Source organism: Montipora capricornis, chromosome 3 (assembly GCF_036669925.1).
Source record: "Montipora capricornis isolate CH-2021 chromosome 3, ASM3666992v2, whole genome shotgun sequence".
Taxonomy (NCBI): domain Eukaryota; kingdom Metazoa; phylum Cnidaria; class Anthozoa; order Scleractinia; family Acroporidae; genus Montipora; species Montipora capricornis.
This window is the reverse complement of record NC_090885.1, coordinates 16474102-16489101: the sequence shown is the minus strand read 5'-3', so window position 1 is coordinate 16489101 and position 15000 is coordinate 16474102. Positions and strand designations below refer to the sequence as shown.

Sequence of the window (15000 nt, the reverse complement as noted above, 5' to 3'; positions counted from 1 at the left end):
GTATATTGTTTCGGTCTCCCATCCAAACACTAACCCTGCAGGACAGAGGTTAACTTCAGTGAACTTTGGTATTACAAAGCTGTCAGATGTTCAGAGGGCACGCTTAAACTTGTGGTGAAAAGAAGTTGTGAGGGAACTTGAAAATTATCAACATGTCAGCCCAGAAGACAATGTTTCTCGCTTCTCTTTTATTTGTTATTCTTCAGAGACTGGAATGTTGTAGTTCAATACCACACAATTCAGTGCCTTCTGATTTTCTGTAACACGTACCACAGGCAACCCAGTGTATGCTTCACGGAAGCATCTCGTTATAATAAAATATTGCGTGCTTTTACTTGGTGTAAAAGCGAACTTGTTTTTTGTGGTTGGCTTGTAGAACGAGGAATAATCATTATAATTATTGCGTGCCTTTACTTGGTGTGAAAGCGAACTTTTTTTTCACCAATAGAACCATTGGAATGACATAATTTTCTATTAGTACCAATCGTACCATTGGTACCAATGGACCATCGGAACTGCCCTGTACCCAGCTAGATCACATGAGAAAATAATTTCACCAGTAGAACCATTGGAATGACATCATTTTCTATTGGTACCTATGGACCATCGGAATTGCCTTGTACCTAGCCAGACCACATGAGAAAATAATTTCACCAGTAGAACCATTGGAATGACATAATTTTCTATTGGTACCAATGGTACGATTGGTACCAATAGACCATCATAATTGGGAAAATAGTGAAAGTCCCCTTAATGAAATGCATATTCACCAACAGAACCATTGGAATGACATTCTTTTCCTCATAGGTAGTACTCGTTATTTCGATCCACCTCCCAACCCATTTGCCACTCACTCATCGAAAACGTGACTTCGATAACCGATCAAAACCAAAAACTGAAAATTTCCAAAAACTATCATGGATAACTGCATGCATCGAGTGCGCTACTCCAGTCACCGAGCGTCAAGAAGCGCTGCAGTGCGACGGATGCGGCCTTTGGAACCATCGCACATGCTGCACCGGCATTGACCGACAGAGTAAGGACAACGCCAGTCAGCAAACTAAGCTCTCGATTTGAAAAGACAAATAATGATCAGTTGAGTCTATTAATGAAAAAAAATCTTAAGGTCTACGTTGAGGTATAAAATTCAATCCAAAGTTTCGAATTCGGCGCCTAAAACTGTCTCCATCTTGCGCGCGGCCAAAGCAATCTTATTCGGCAGTAACGCTTTAGAACATACGTGTAAGTGATGAGTATGTAAATTTTCAGTTCCATGACTGTATTCAGTTGAATAACGATAGAGTTGTGCTGCATTTTTAAGAATTCGTTTTCCGCTCGAAGTCGCTGTCTCACATTTAGAAATCTCAGTCAATGGTAATCACTTTGGTACGGTTTTAAAGGCTAGCGGTTTGTAATATTAAGTATTAACTATAATAGTACTATTCATTAGGATTACAGTCAACCGTCCATCATTGTCCGGCTTAAAGAGAGTTTAGATACAGTAAAATGGCTGAAAAACTGAAAAACAGGGTCAAACACCACCTCTCCATCTTATTAAGGTGTCCGTTAAGAGAGAGTTGACTGTATTCTATTTGTGGGTATTGTTAAAAGAAATTGATTATTAAAAAATTACCAAGACTATTGGTATTCATTAGGATTATTCTATTTGCCGGGTAATTTGTAAAAAGAATTAGCAGTTTGTAATATTAACTAAGACTAGTAGTATTCATTAGGATTATTGCCGGGTAGTGTTTCTCGTATAATTCGTAAAAAAGAATTTGTAAATAAAGCGGTTTGTAATATTAACTAAGACCAACAGTATTGTAAAACGAAATTGTAGTGTTTCTCATCGTTGACAATAAAGCGGTTTGTATTATGGCGAATAGGTACTTCATGTAAATGTTACTTGAACAGAAGCTATTTATACATCATCTACCTGTGCGAAACGGGAAATGTTATACGCGCACATTTCTATAACGCTTTCAGAACATTAGTTAAGGTGTCAAATGTGGGGCGGAATGACTCAGTAATATGGGACAGATCGACAATTCGGGCGACAATTCCACTCATAGCTGCACTCACCAAACCAGGCGATTGATCGATATTTTCACTCGCATGTGAGTTATTTCATCATTCAGAAATAATATTGCTCGAATATTTCAATATTTTTCATTTGGAGCGGATCGACTTTGGATGATACGGGGCGGATCGACTCTTGGGCGGATCGACTGCAATTCCACTTGACAGAAAAAGAAACTTACGAAAACCCCATACCTTGCCATCATTTGACACAAAATTAATCACGGCGCCCGCTGAATTCCGGCGATGCCACTTTCGATTTTGCGATTTATTTCTGCAGCCAAAACGTACAAAAACAAAATTGAACGTTAAAAAAATCCCCCAAAACGTTTGTCGCTGATCGTAACTTTTTATATTCTATATTCACCGTTCAAAATTAATGTTGTTTTCATGTCGTAAATATGTTATTCTCGAGCGATCGTCCTGGAAACTTCCTTCCGCTCTTTCTGAAAACTGTGTATCAATATTTATTTACTTTTGCATCAATATTTGTTTTTGCATAAAGCAAGCTAACAAAATCTGTACCTTGCTGAGTTTGCATTTGTTAGCGTTAATAGTATTTTCGGTCCGATGCTTCTGTTTTATAAAGGGTATATTATTTTGGTCTCCCATCCAAACACTAACCCCGCCCAACAGGGCTAAACTTCAGTGAACTTCGGTATTACAAAGCTGTCAGATCCTCAGAGGGCACGCTTAAACTTATGGTGAAAAGAAGTTTATCAACATGTCAGCCCAGAAGCCAGTGTTCCTCACTTCCCATTTATTTTCTTCAATCTTTCTGAGTTCAGTACTTTGCTAGTAACCACATGTCTTCTCAGACTATTTACCCAAGACTTCTACCATGGTACTACAATGGTAGACAATACCAAAACAATATCGTGCACTGTTAGAGCTACATATTACGCAAGGACAGGTCTGTTTCGTCGTACGAACGTGTGAGGACCTGTGAGCCAAAGGGCCTCGTCTGCTATGACTTCTTAATGACCGCCCAACTTGAAAAAAAATTGTCTGGAACGGTGCACATACCACAGGCAACCCAGTGTACCCTCACGGAGGGTCTCGTTAAATTTAAAACAAGAACCCAATTCAAAGATTTTGGCATGAATTAAATGCTTAGGTTCATGCAATAAAAATATATAACTGCTTTAAAATCTGTCGTCTAATTGTTTTTGTCTGTGAGCTATGGTAATAACTGTTAATAGCTTGACTACAATGGATTTTTTGTAGTTTCCAGCACACTTCTGATTTGCTGGAATATTATTTTATAGCAGCAGGATAATTATGTATGTGTTGTGTATTTTTTGTTTCGAATCTACGTATAAACTATGTTGAAACCATTTTTATTTTTGGACACAAAAACCCCATAACATAGCCTTTACATATGCTACGTAAAGGTTCCATTTGACTAGATAAAACATAGCATTTCCTTTCAAAATATATACATGAGGCATACGTATAACATAGCCTTTGAATAAGGCTTCTGTATCCAATTTATGTATATCATAACATACCATTTACATAAGGTCGTTAAATAGGATTTACATAGATTACACAGTGTCTGGTTCTACAAGGGAAGGTACAAGACATGACTGCCTGATTACCACTAATGACCAAGAACTTTATAGTTAAACAAAGTATTTAATGATCTTTGGTAGTTCTTTATACAGACAAGAAAATGATGCCTGTTTTTGTTGTGCATTTGACTGCTTAGAGTAAGAAGCTTAGTAAAGTCACTCCTGATAAATTTAAAAAGTTACCAATGGCTGAATTGCCTTAAAGGAACCAAAAGTTAAAACCATCAAGGAATAAAATTAACTGGTGGGAAAAGGCAGAGGAAAATCATGAAAAACTGGAATATCCTTGAAAAAAGCTGGAAATTAATACATGATCTTCACATGCTTTCATTTAATAGCATGCAGGAATGTCTAGAAAAATCTAGAAAGCAGCATTTGTAACAAGCTCGAAAAAGCTGGAAAAACCTGATTTGATCCCAGATTATGATTTCTGGAATAAAGCTGACAATTTCTTCCCTAATTAGCATGTTTCATTAACATTCTAGAATTTTCTAGAATTTTCCAGAAAAGGAAACTGGTAAATTCTAGGAATTTCTAGAAATTTTTTTTGCAATATCCTAAGAAAAATTCTGGGAATAACCAGAATATTCCAGATTTGTTTTGCAAGGGTCTGTAATCAATCTAAAAAAGGTCAAGTTTTAAAATTTGGTCAAAATTCCAGTTTTGGTATATTGTACCGTTAACAGCGCTAAAGGGTGAATGAATTACTCTAGCTGTGCCATGTTGTTTTGATTTTCAAGTTACTCGTTCGTTATTTCAAAAAGAGCGATTCAAACAAGCGACATTTTGGAGTCGTTTTCACTCGCTCGCAAGGCCCCATACCGAAAAAGTTGCCGTCCAGGTAAAATAATTATCGAAACAAAGTAAAACATATTTTTCTAAAAATGGTTTTGGTAGTCCTTTATTGTGACAAAGTTTGGCAATTTTCGATTTTTTTATCTTGCACGGTCTTAGGTGAAAATTGCTGAGAGGCGCTCTTAAATGTTCCTTACAAGGAGGTGAAACTCCAACTATAAACCAACGATGTTATAGAAAACATACTGTAACTGACACAATGGTAAATTTTAAAAGTGTAATGCTAAACCGACATGATCAACTTGTTTGTTGAGTTTGGCCGGTTTCATCTGCTCAATATGGAAGCTCTCCCTGTTTATGAGTTGATAGAAAGAGGTAGCATTTTCAATAAATTCTAAGCAAGAAACATTGCAATTATCCTGACAATGTTTAGACAAACTAAGATGCTTGAAAATATGATAATTTTTATCCCAGAAAAGGTGCTCATTTACATGTGTGTAGAAATGCCTGTTATGCACGTTATTTTCCTTGCCAAATTTTTTAACCTTCTCTTGCACAAAGTTCAATTTCCACTATGGAAGACCAAATATTTTCTTGGTCAATTTATGACAGCCGATGACATGCATCACAGGTCAACTTGCCGGTTTTCAAAATGCAGGGGTTTGTCTGCAAGCGTTTCCTTCTTGTCTCGCCCCATTTTTCATAACTCTAAAAATTTTAATTTCATGTGGTTATCCACTGCCAAGTCTTTCGGTAAAACATTATCTAGTGGGAAATAACTTTCTAACACAAATCATTTATACCTACGCAAACACCGTGGATCGAGATCAAGTGAATGTAAACAAAAAAATATCAAAAAAGCAAGAGCTTCAAATTACATATTGCACAATAATCCCACAACAGTACATTGAACCTAGTAATTGTGAAATAATGGTAACAAACGGATTATTTGGAATCAAATGCAATTAAAAGGATACAAAGCAGTAGACAAAAATACAGCAATTACTCATTGGAAAACAGCAAAAATATTCAAGGCGCAAATCACACGCTGTGCCAGACTAAAGGTCAACATATATAAATAAAGCTAGACGATAGCAAATGAAATTTTGCAATCACTGCTAAGAACTAAAATCAAGAACAGAAAGCTATATGTAGTAACTAAACTAAAGGCTAGGCATAAATAAAGAAAGAGGAAAATACTGATAACATACCAAATGTTATTGATAACTACACACCTAAGAAGACTTGGAAAATGACTTGTCTTGAAGACTGACACTCTTCAGATAAATTAAGGACAGTGCCTACTATTGTTATTGCGCATACGTTCTGCGCATCTCCAGACACTCGGATTTCCTATTGGTGATGCTTACTAATGCAGGGATATTTTTGCGAGGTTTAAAACTATCCGGAGAAAGTAGATCTTAGTAAGTACTCTTGGTATCCAAAAAGAAAATTGGGGGTAATCATGCATTATTTAGAGATAATTGAGCTTCAATTTGAGAAAGAACGCCATACATTGCTTTGTATTTTAAAGCTTTTTACAAATATTATTCATGAATTATCTTTGAAAAATGCGTGGTTACCCCCAATTTTCTTTTTGGATTTCAATAACACTTGGGAAGATCTACCTTTCCTGCATAATCATAACTTGGGGCAAAAATACCTTTGAATTAGTAGGCACCGTCCTTAACTGAACCGACTGATCTTACCGAGTAAATGGTAGCCAATTTACAATGGAGTTTAGGAAAACAGAAAACTAACTGAAAACCAAATAAGGCTAGGGGGTAAATATACTACCCACTAATACAGGATTTACCTAAGAGAAGAAGGAGTTTACCATTCCTACACAACAGGAATTAGGTAAGAGAAATGTGTGGGGATAACACAACTACACAAGCAAAAATATGAGGAAATTGAGTATTATGGGTAAACAAGCAAGTAATAGTAATTAGGATAATGAAAAGAAGTTGAAAATAATTGGAATAAAAATAAACACCAAATGAACACAAGTGACCTAGTCACAGTTCAATCAAACAACAGACAAATAACTTATTACAGGTACACCCAGCAAGCTAATATCACTTAATACCTTGCAATGTTCCTTTTTAAAACCTTTTGAGCAGGAATAATGAATGAGGCTGAAAAAATATTTAAGGGATAAATAATACTGGTGGATCATTTGGATGCGTCATTCGCAACTAATCATGAGTGACCATGCACTTCAGAAAATAAACTTATAAGGAACTCTGACAAAAAGTAACGCAAAATTAATCAGAACTGGTTTATTACACATAAATTATTACTTGTTCGTGTTATAAAGAAACGAGAAACAGTGAGCAACTTACCAAAATGGATGCTAATCGACGCGAGGTCCTTGACAACAAGAAATGACTCTGCAAAATATGATTTAATGTGGTTATCCATGCATTATTGAATCTTGTAGGAAAACTTTTAACTTTCATAACAAAATCACTTGTGTAGTATACAAAAAAAGTACCCCATTTCTCTATTGACTTATTGACTTTTGTCCCAGAGCCACTCTATACTCTATCCTAATCTAACTGATTGGTCTCTAAACATGAAAGCTTGAGGCTGATTACGTGCAGGATTGTCATAGCCTGGCTAATATTAATAAGCCCCTTTGTTTGTGATGAAGATACCGGTATATTCTAAATAATAAAGATAATTTGAACACCTGGAATATAGACCGTATTCCTAAATAGCGGTCAAGAAATTATTCTTTTGTCTTTGTGCTAATCATCATAACTAGCCTCACTTTGGAACAAAAATTCTTTTGAATTTTGCTCGTGTTTACGAGGCTAGTTAGGATGATTAGCATAAAGACAAAAGAATAATATTACTTCACCGCCATTTATGAATACGGTCTATACTAAACAAACAAAATAATAGTATAATAAATAAACAAACACGCAGTATTCTTATAATTGCTTAAACCAGTGAAATTATGAACTTCAACCTGAGACACACGAAGACATGTCTTCCATGAAATTTTCAGTCTGGCTGAAAAATCTGCGTAATCAGGCCGAAAGAAAAGGTATCTACCAAAAACTAGTTTAAAAGTCGCCAAGCTGGCTGCATTAATTTTCGTGCAAATCATTTATGTCTTGTCACCTTGCTTTTAAGAAATTTATGGTTGGAAATTAAAAATTAAAAAATTAAAAGTCATATCACCACCGACCAGTATAAACTGTAAACACGTCAGGTATTAAAATTTACAGTATGTACATGTTGCCCTATTTCCAAGACACTTACACTTTACGATTCTGCGTGTATTTCGTTGTAAAAACGAAGCAAATTTGAACGATACGTTCCAAACACTTATCAATTAGTCAGCTTGCGTTTGTTCTTTAGGTAAGAAGATTCAAATTTTCTTATTACATGCGACTTATACCTTTTCATTTTCAAAAGCGGTTTGTTAGGTTAATTTTACTTTTTTTTTCGACACACGTCAAGCTACAAGGTATGTTTTTGAAGATATAAGAAGTTTCCGTTTGCATTTTTGTATCTGCGTGCAAAAAGATCTCCAAAAATAGTTCAACTGACTATAATACTACACATAATTTCGCCAGCCAGCTAAATTTTCTGTTCGATGTGAGCAACGCTGTTTACGCAAAATATTGAAATAATTTCCTTCGAGCAAATTAACAAAATTGGCACTTAAGTATAGCAAAAATTACAGAAATAATTTAACAAACCTTTAACATGAATAACCCAAGAATCGCAATTATAGCTTCGAAGAACACAAAATGGGGAATACTATATATACATCACAGTTTTGGAGAATATCAGCTGTGCAAAAGTAGTGCGGGCAGATGTAGGCGTGCGGTTATGCGCATGCCTATCACCACAAACCAGCACAGTGGGACAAAATTGCCTTCCCACAAGATTAATCAACCGAATTCTCACATTAATATATAAGAAAATTATACCTTGTGCATAGTCCACCGAGCACCCTCCGACAAGGGTCTTGTTTTGCGCCGTTACATGTCACGGTAACTTTTCGCTCATTTGCCCGCATCTGGGGGCAAACTTTCAACAAAACATAAAAACAATTACAGACAGGCACTGTAAAATAAATGTTTTAGTTTTCCAGTTAGTTTTCTTTGTAATTTTTTTTTTTGCATCAGGCCTACTCTGGGACCTTAAGTTGCCAGAGAAAAAAAGCAACTGTGAAATATTATTATTACTTCACAGTTTTTAATTGCTATATGACAGTGTCAAATGTCTATATCTGAATGCCACTAGAGCTATAAAGGGACGGGCTGGAATAACAGCAATCATAATAAATAGTTAACAGAATTTCGGAGATGAACAAAGAGTTTCCAGCAATCTGATTGGTTGAGTGGTTTCTTATAGAAATAATAGTATGATTTTATATTCACCGCACTAGCTCGTGAATATAAAGCAAAACAAAACGGCAGGACTGCCGCAGGCACTCGTGACTGTTAAAACAGAAATAAACTGTGTCGTTAATCAATCATAGATAAAGTTGTTAGCTTTGAAGTTTTGGAGACAATTGTTTGTCTCAGATGTACACCGGCACCTTGCCATTGGCAAATAACTGTTAAACATAATTAAAGTTAAAGTGTATTGCAAGTTTTTCTTTTTCTGATAGCTACAAAGCTTATTTATTTATCCATCAAAAGAAAGACATATTTAAATAAAACTGTTATAGAAAATTTATAATGTAAACAAAAAGAAACAACAAGGAGGTCAAACTATTTAAGGTCAAACTATTTCACAAATGAGAGCAAATAATTATTTTTATCCTAGTAAATTTATCTGCAAGATTCCTGCAGCTTGCACTTTCCATTTTTGCACGAAAGTAAATTTGGTCAATCATACAAAATCCATTGGCATCAAACAACCGGCAGGTTAGTTTTGTTGCAGGTTGCAGGTTGCAGGTTGCAGGTTGAAATTTACTGTGACTGTTACATGACTAGCTAACCTTAGGCCTAATTAGGCCTAAAGAAACGTTTTTAGGCCTAAGGAGGCCTAAAAACTAACCTGCCGTCAAACAACAGTTGTTCCTTTTCGGGAACCCAACCAATAAATGCTCTTCTCTTTCTTCAGTTTGGAAGACAGGAGTACCCAACGGAGCCGCTCTGCAAAATACCCGCTCTACAGGGCAGAATTGCGCTGGCTGGGAAATTGAACATTCGCTACTTAACTTGCTGGAAAGTCTTTATAACCACCACGCTTGCTGGGAAATTATGTTGCAACGCGGGTCCTGGCTAGATAAAAAAATCTCTAGTTTGTAGAGTTTGTTTTTCTCGTGGTAACCGTACTATAAAAAAATATATCTATCTTCGCACCGTTGAATAGTTCCTTATTTTCCAGGGATAGTAGAGCGAGCGAAACATGCAATTAATTGAGTGTGAAAATCAAGCCACGCGAGAAAGGTGAGACGTGATCTCGCGCCAATTTTGCCAGTACAATATCTTTTTTCCTAATTATTGACTGGGGTGTGTCATTTTTAAGTTATGCAATAAAGCAAGGCTTATCTCATGCTGTGAATCCCTGTGAAATAGTTTCAACACACATTTGAGCGCACAGCACCGCTGGCGGTTTCGTATTGTTTGTTCGGTTTCGCTTTCGGTTTACATTTATCTTATTGTAGCTTGGAAGAAACCTCCTGCTTGTTTCGTTAGATTGTTAGGTTTTTTGTCTAGTTAGCGGCTACAGGCAACTGGTCGATTCTGTGAAGTCAGCCAAAAGTTAAGGTAAGCAAAATGTTACGGTTTTTTTCTGATCTAGTCAGTTTAGGAAACGCCTCTGGAAAATGTTTTTTTCAAAACAATTCTCTACCGATAGAAGACGCATAGTCTTTCCGTTGAATAATGCACAACATTAGCAGAACACATTCAAATCTCATTTCAAGTGGTTGTAATTGGCCAAGCTGGAATTTTCCGTTGGAACTATTTGACAATGGTCACAATTTTAATACTGCACATATCTCATTTAGTGTAAGGTTTTGCTTCATAGGGGACGAGAAGCTAAAAACATTGTTACGTTGTTTTAGGGGAAGAAATCCAAAACTAAGATTTGTTTAAACACACTCTCCCTTTAGATCCTGTAGATCGCGGCTTCTTTGGGCGGAGGAAAACGTCGTTCAATTGCGGTCATTTCGAAGGCGTTGAGCTAATGGCCAGATATCTTTTTAATCTTTGCAGATCGCATTAGGTAAGAGAATTTTATGTTTGTTCTTCTTAAGCGTACTAGACCTAATTTCCCATCAAAATCGAGAGTCCATTTTCACTGTTACTTTAGGTTAGAGCAACGTTTCGTCTTGAAATGTGGCATTTCAACGCTCACTGAGGTCTGTGCCGTGAATTGTATTTGACGGTAAATTTCAATCTCTGGTTCTCCTTTTTTTAAAGACGTATTAACTTTTTGCAGTGTCTTTTCCATTTGCATGTACCTAAGCATCTGTACGCTAAAATTATATTATTTCGTGGAAATTTTTCAGAGGGACTGCTTACCAAGATTTTCCCCAGGTGAAAACTGAACTAAAGTCGACCGTAAACATTGAAGTGTTTTTCTTGTCAATCATTTGTTGCCAATCAAGTAATAATTTTTTTACGCGTATGATGATGATAAGGCAAAGACAAATCCCTCATTGACCAATAGTGCAAAGTACAAATTGTCCCTAGTGTGTATGTAGGCTTAGGTAATAAAAATTGCCAGGGGGCAAATTTCGGTTTGCGTTTTGCCAAGACAATTCAAAGTTTGTCCGCGAGTATAGACAGGCTCTTTTTATTTTAAATTTCCTTATTGTTTACGCTTGCGTTACAAAAGTGGAATAGTGCAGATATGGGAAACTACACTGAGCTAATAACAAACACAAAGGGCTGAAAAGGAATGGTGTCAGCTTTTATTAAGAACTTTTCATGAGCAGTCTAATCACTTTCTGAATAGACAAAACATGTGTGTGAATAACAAGGCAAAGAAAGTTGCAAATATCAGGTTAACGAAATCTCATATGACACGTTTCCCCGGGAATTTCTCATTCAGTTTTATCCGAATACAATCCTCCATTTTCTGTCGGCGTGGTACACTGTTCGTTGGGAATCACGTGCGCCGGCAGAAAAGGTCGCGTAGGTGTTAAATACAATAACCCATTTATTTCCTGTTTATTGAATAAATGCATTGTTGCGTCTAAAGTAGGTCATCACTGGGTCATTATGTCTTGAATTTCGACCCAGTGACCTTGTTTTATTTCCTTGATCGACCACTGTTTCAAGCTTATAAAGAAAAATACCAAAGCGAATTAGGAAAAAGAGAACGTGTGAAAACCTTATTTAGAACTGATTTAAAATTAAGGTTCTTTGCCTGCAATGTGATTTAAAACTAAACAAAACCTTTTTTGCGAGACGTAGGAGAAGATGTTTATGGGAGAGGTTGCTTGACAAATTTTGAGAGTTCCTTTTTAATTCTCTGTGTTAAAAAGAAAACAGTTTATGACAGCGCAATTCAATACTAGGCCCTTGTGGTCCTTATTGAAAAATCTGACTATTTTCATACGTTCCATTCTACAGGTTTCAAATATCTTGGCAGAACTTTAAGATGCCTCAACCAGTCTTTGCAATAACACTACCGGATTACGTTTGTACGAAGCAATGTGCACATCACTTTTGACTCATGAAATCTACATTTTGCTGATTGGTGTCACCGTGTGGTGTTAAAGTCAAACGGTCGAGTTTTATTTGGTGCCATTGCAATTAAAGCTTAACTTGAAACTGTTGAAGTCAAATCTAATAAATCTGTAATAAGAAAGTCGCGGTAAACTTTTCCCTGATCTTAAACTTTGCACCAGTTCTGGTGTGAAACTTTTGCGGTGATTGTCTAACCAACTACGACCATGGCTTTTGCTGTGAAACTTTGCACCAGTTCTGGTGTGAAACTTTTGCGGTGATTGTCTGACCACATACGACCACGGCTTTTGCTGTGAAACTTTGCACCAGTTCTGGTGTGAAACTTTTGCGGTGATTGTCTAACCAACTACGACCATGGCTTTTGCTGTGAAACTTTGCACCAGTTCTGGTGTGAAACTTTTGCGGTGATTGTCTAACCAACTACGACCATGGCTTTTGCTGTGAAACTTTGCACCAGTTCTGGTGTGAAACTTTTGCGGTGATTGTCTAACCAACTACGACCACGGCTTTTGCTGTGAAACTTTGCACCAGTTCTGGTGTGAAACTTTTGCGGTGATTGTCTAACCAACTACGACCATGGCTTTTGCTGTGAAACTTTGCACCAGTTCTGGTGTGAAACTTTTGCGGTGATTGTCTGACCACATACGACCATGGCTTTTGCTGTGAAACTTTGCACCAGTTCTGGTGTGAAACTTTTGCGGTGATTGTCTGACCAACTATGACCATGGCTTTTGCTGTGAAACTTTGCACCAGTTCTGGTGTGAAACTTTTGCGGTGATTGTCTGACCACATACGACCACGGCTTTTGCTGTGAAACTTTGCACCAGTTCTGGTGTGAAACTTTTGCGGTGATTGTCTAACCAACTACGACCATGGCTTTTGCTGTGAAACTTTGCACCAGTTCTGGTGTGAAACTTTTGCGGTGATTGTCTAACCAACTACGACCATGGCTTTTGCTGTGAAACTTTGCACCAGTTCTGGTGTGAAACTTTTGCGGTGATTGTCTGACCACATACGACCATGGCTTTTGCTGTGAAACTTTGCACCAGTTCTGGTGTGAAACTTTTGCGGTGATTGTCTGACCAACTATGACCATGGCTTTTGCTGTGAAACTTTGCACCAGTTCTGGTGTGAAACTTTTGCGGTGATTGTCTGACCACATACGACCACGGCTTTTGCTGTGAAACTTTGCACCAGTTCTGGTGTGAAACTTTTGCGGTGATTGTCTAACCAACTACGACCATGGCTTTTGCTGTGAAACTTTGCACCAGTTCTGGTGTGAAACTTTTGCGGTGATTGTCTGACCAACTATGACCACGGCTTTTGCTGTGAAACTTTGCACCAGTTCTGGTGTGAAACTTTTGCGGTGATTGTCTGACCACATACGACCATGGCTTTTGCTGTGAAACTTTGCACCAGTTCTGGTGTGAAACTTTTGCGGTGATTGTCTAACCAACTACGACCATGGCTTTTGCTGTGAAACTTTGCACCAGTTCTGGTGTGAAACTTTTGCGGTGATTGTCTAACCAACTACGACCATGGCTTTTGCTGTGAAACTTTGCACCAGTTCTGGTGTGAAACTTTTGCGGTGATTGTCTAACCAACTACGACCATGGCTTTTGCTGTGAAACTTTGCACCAGTTCTGGTGTGAAACTTTTGCGGTGATTGTCTGACCACATACGACCATGGCTTTTGCTGTGAAACTTTGCACCAGTTCTGGTGTGAAACTTTTGCGGTGATTGTCTGACCAACTATGACCATGGCTTTTGCTGTGAAACTTTGCACCAGTTCTGGTGTGAAACTTTTGCGGTGATTGTCTGACCACATACGACCACGGCTTTTGCTGTGAAACTTTGCACCAGTTCTGGTGTGAAACTTTTGCGGTGATTGTCTAACCAACTACGACCATGGCTTTTGCTGTGAAACTTTGCACCAGTTCTGGTGTGAAACTTTTGCGGTGATTGTCTAACCAACTACGACCATGGCTTTTGCTGTGAAACTTTGCACCAGTTCTGGTGTGAAACTTTTGCGGTGATTGTCTGACCACATACGACCATGGCTTTTGCTGTGAAACTTTGCACCAGTTCTGGTGTGAAACTTTTGCGGTGATTGTCTGACCAACTATGACCATGGCTTTTGCTGTGAAACTTTGCACCAGTTCTGGTGTGAAACTTTTGCGGTGATTGTCTGACCACATACGACCACGGCTTTTGCTGTGAAACTTTGCACCAGTTCTGGTGTGAAACTTTTGCGGTGATTGTCTAACCAACTACGACCATGGCTTTTGCTGTGAAACTTTGCACCAGTTCTGGTGTGAAACTTTTGCGGTGATTGTCTGACCAACTATGACCACGGCTTTTGCTGTGAAACTTTGCACCAGTTCTGGTGTGAAACTTTTGCGGTGATTGTCTGACCACATACGACCATGGCTTTTGCTGTGAAACTTTGCACCAGTTCTGGTGTGAAACTTTTGCGGTGATTGTCTAACCAACTACGACCATGGCTTTTGCTGTGAAACTTTGCACCGGTTCTGGTGTGAAACCTTATCGGTGATTGTCTGACCAACTATGACCATGGCTTTTGCTGTGAAACTTTGCACCAGTTCTGGTGTGAAACGTTTGCGGTGATTGTCTAACCAACTACGACCATGGCTTTTGCTGTAAAACTTTGCATTAGTTTTGGTGTGAAACTTTTGCGGTGATAGTCTGACCAACTATGACCATGGCTTTTGCTGTGAAACTTTGCACCAGTTCTGGTGTGAAACTTTTGCGGTGATTGTCTGACCACATACGACCACGGCTTTTGCTGTGAAACTTTGCACCAGTTCTGGTGTGAAACTTTTGCGGTGATAGTCTAACCACTTATGACCATGGCT

The 15000-nt window shown here is 37.8% G+C and overlaps 1 protein-coding gene across 4 annotated transcripts in view; it reads right to left on the bottom strand.

The window, feature by feature from the left end:
• Nucleotides 1-15000, bottom strand: part of LOC138042420 (tetratricopeptide repeat protein 28-like) — a 54851-nt gene that overhangs the window by 20527 nt on the left and 19324 nt on the right. For 3 of the 4 annotated variants that reach the window (XM_068888310.1, XM_068888313.1, XM_068888309.1), the window contains 2 exons: nt 6794-6841; nt 6538-6586 (listed from right to left, as the gene is read on the bottom strand). The gene's annotated coding sequence lies outside the window, so the exon portion shown is untranslated. The remainder of the gene's footprint in view (nt 1-6537; nt 6587-6793; nt 6842-15000) is intronic. The other variant, XM_068888311.1, reaches the window with a different exon arrangement.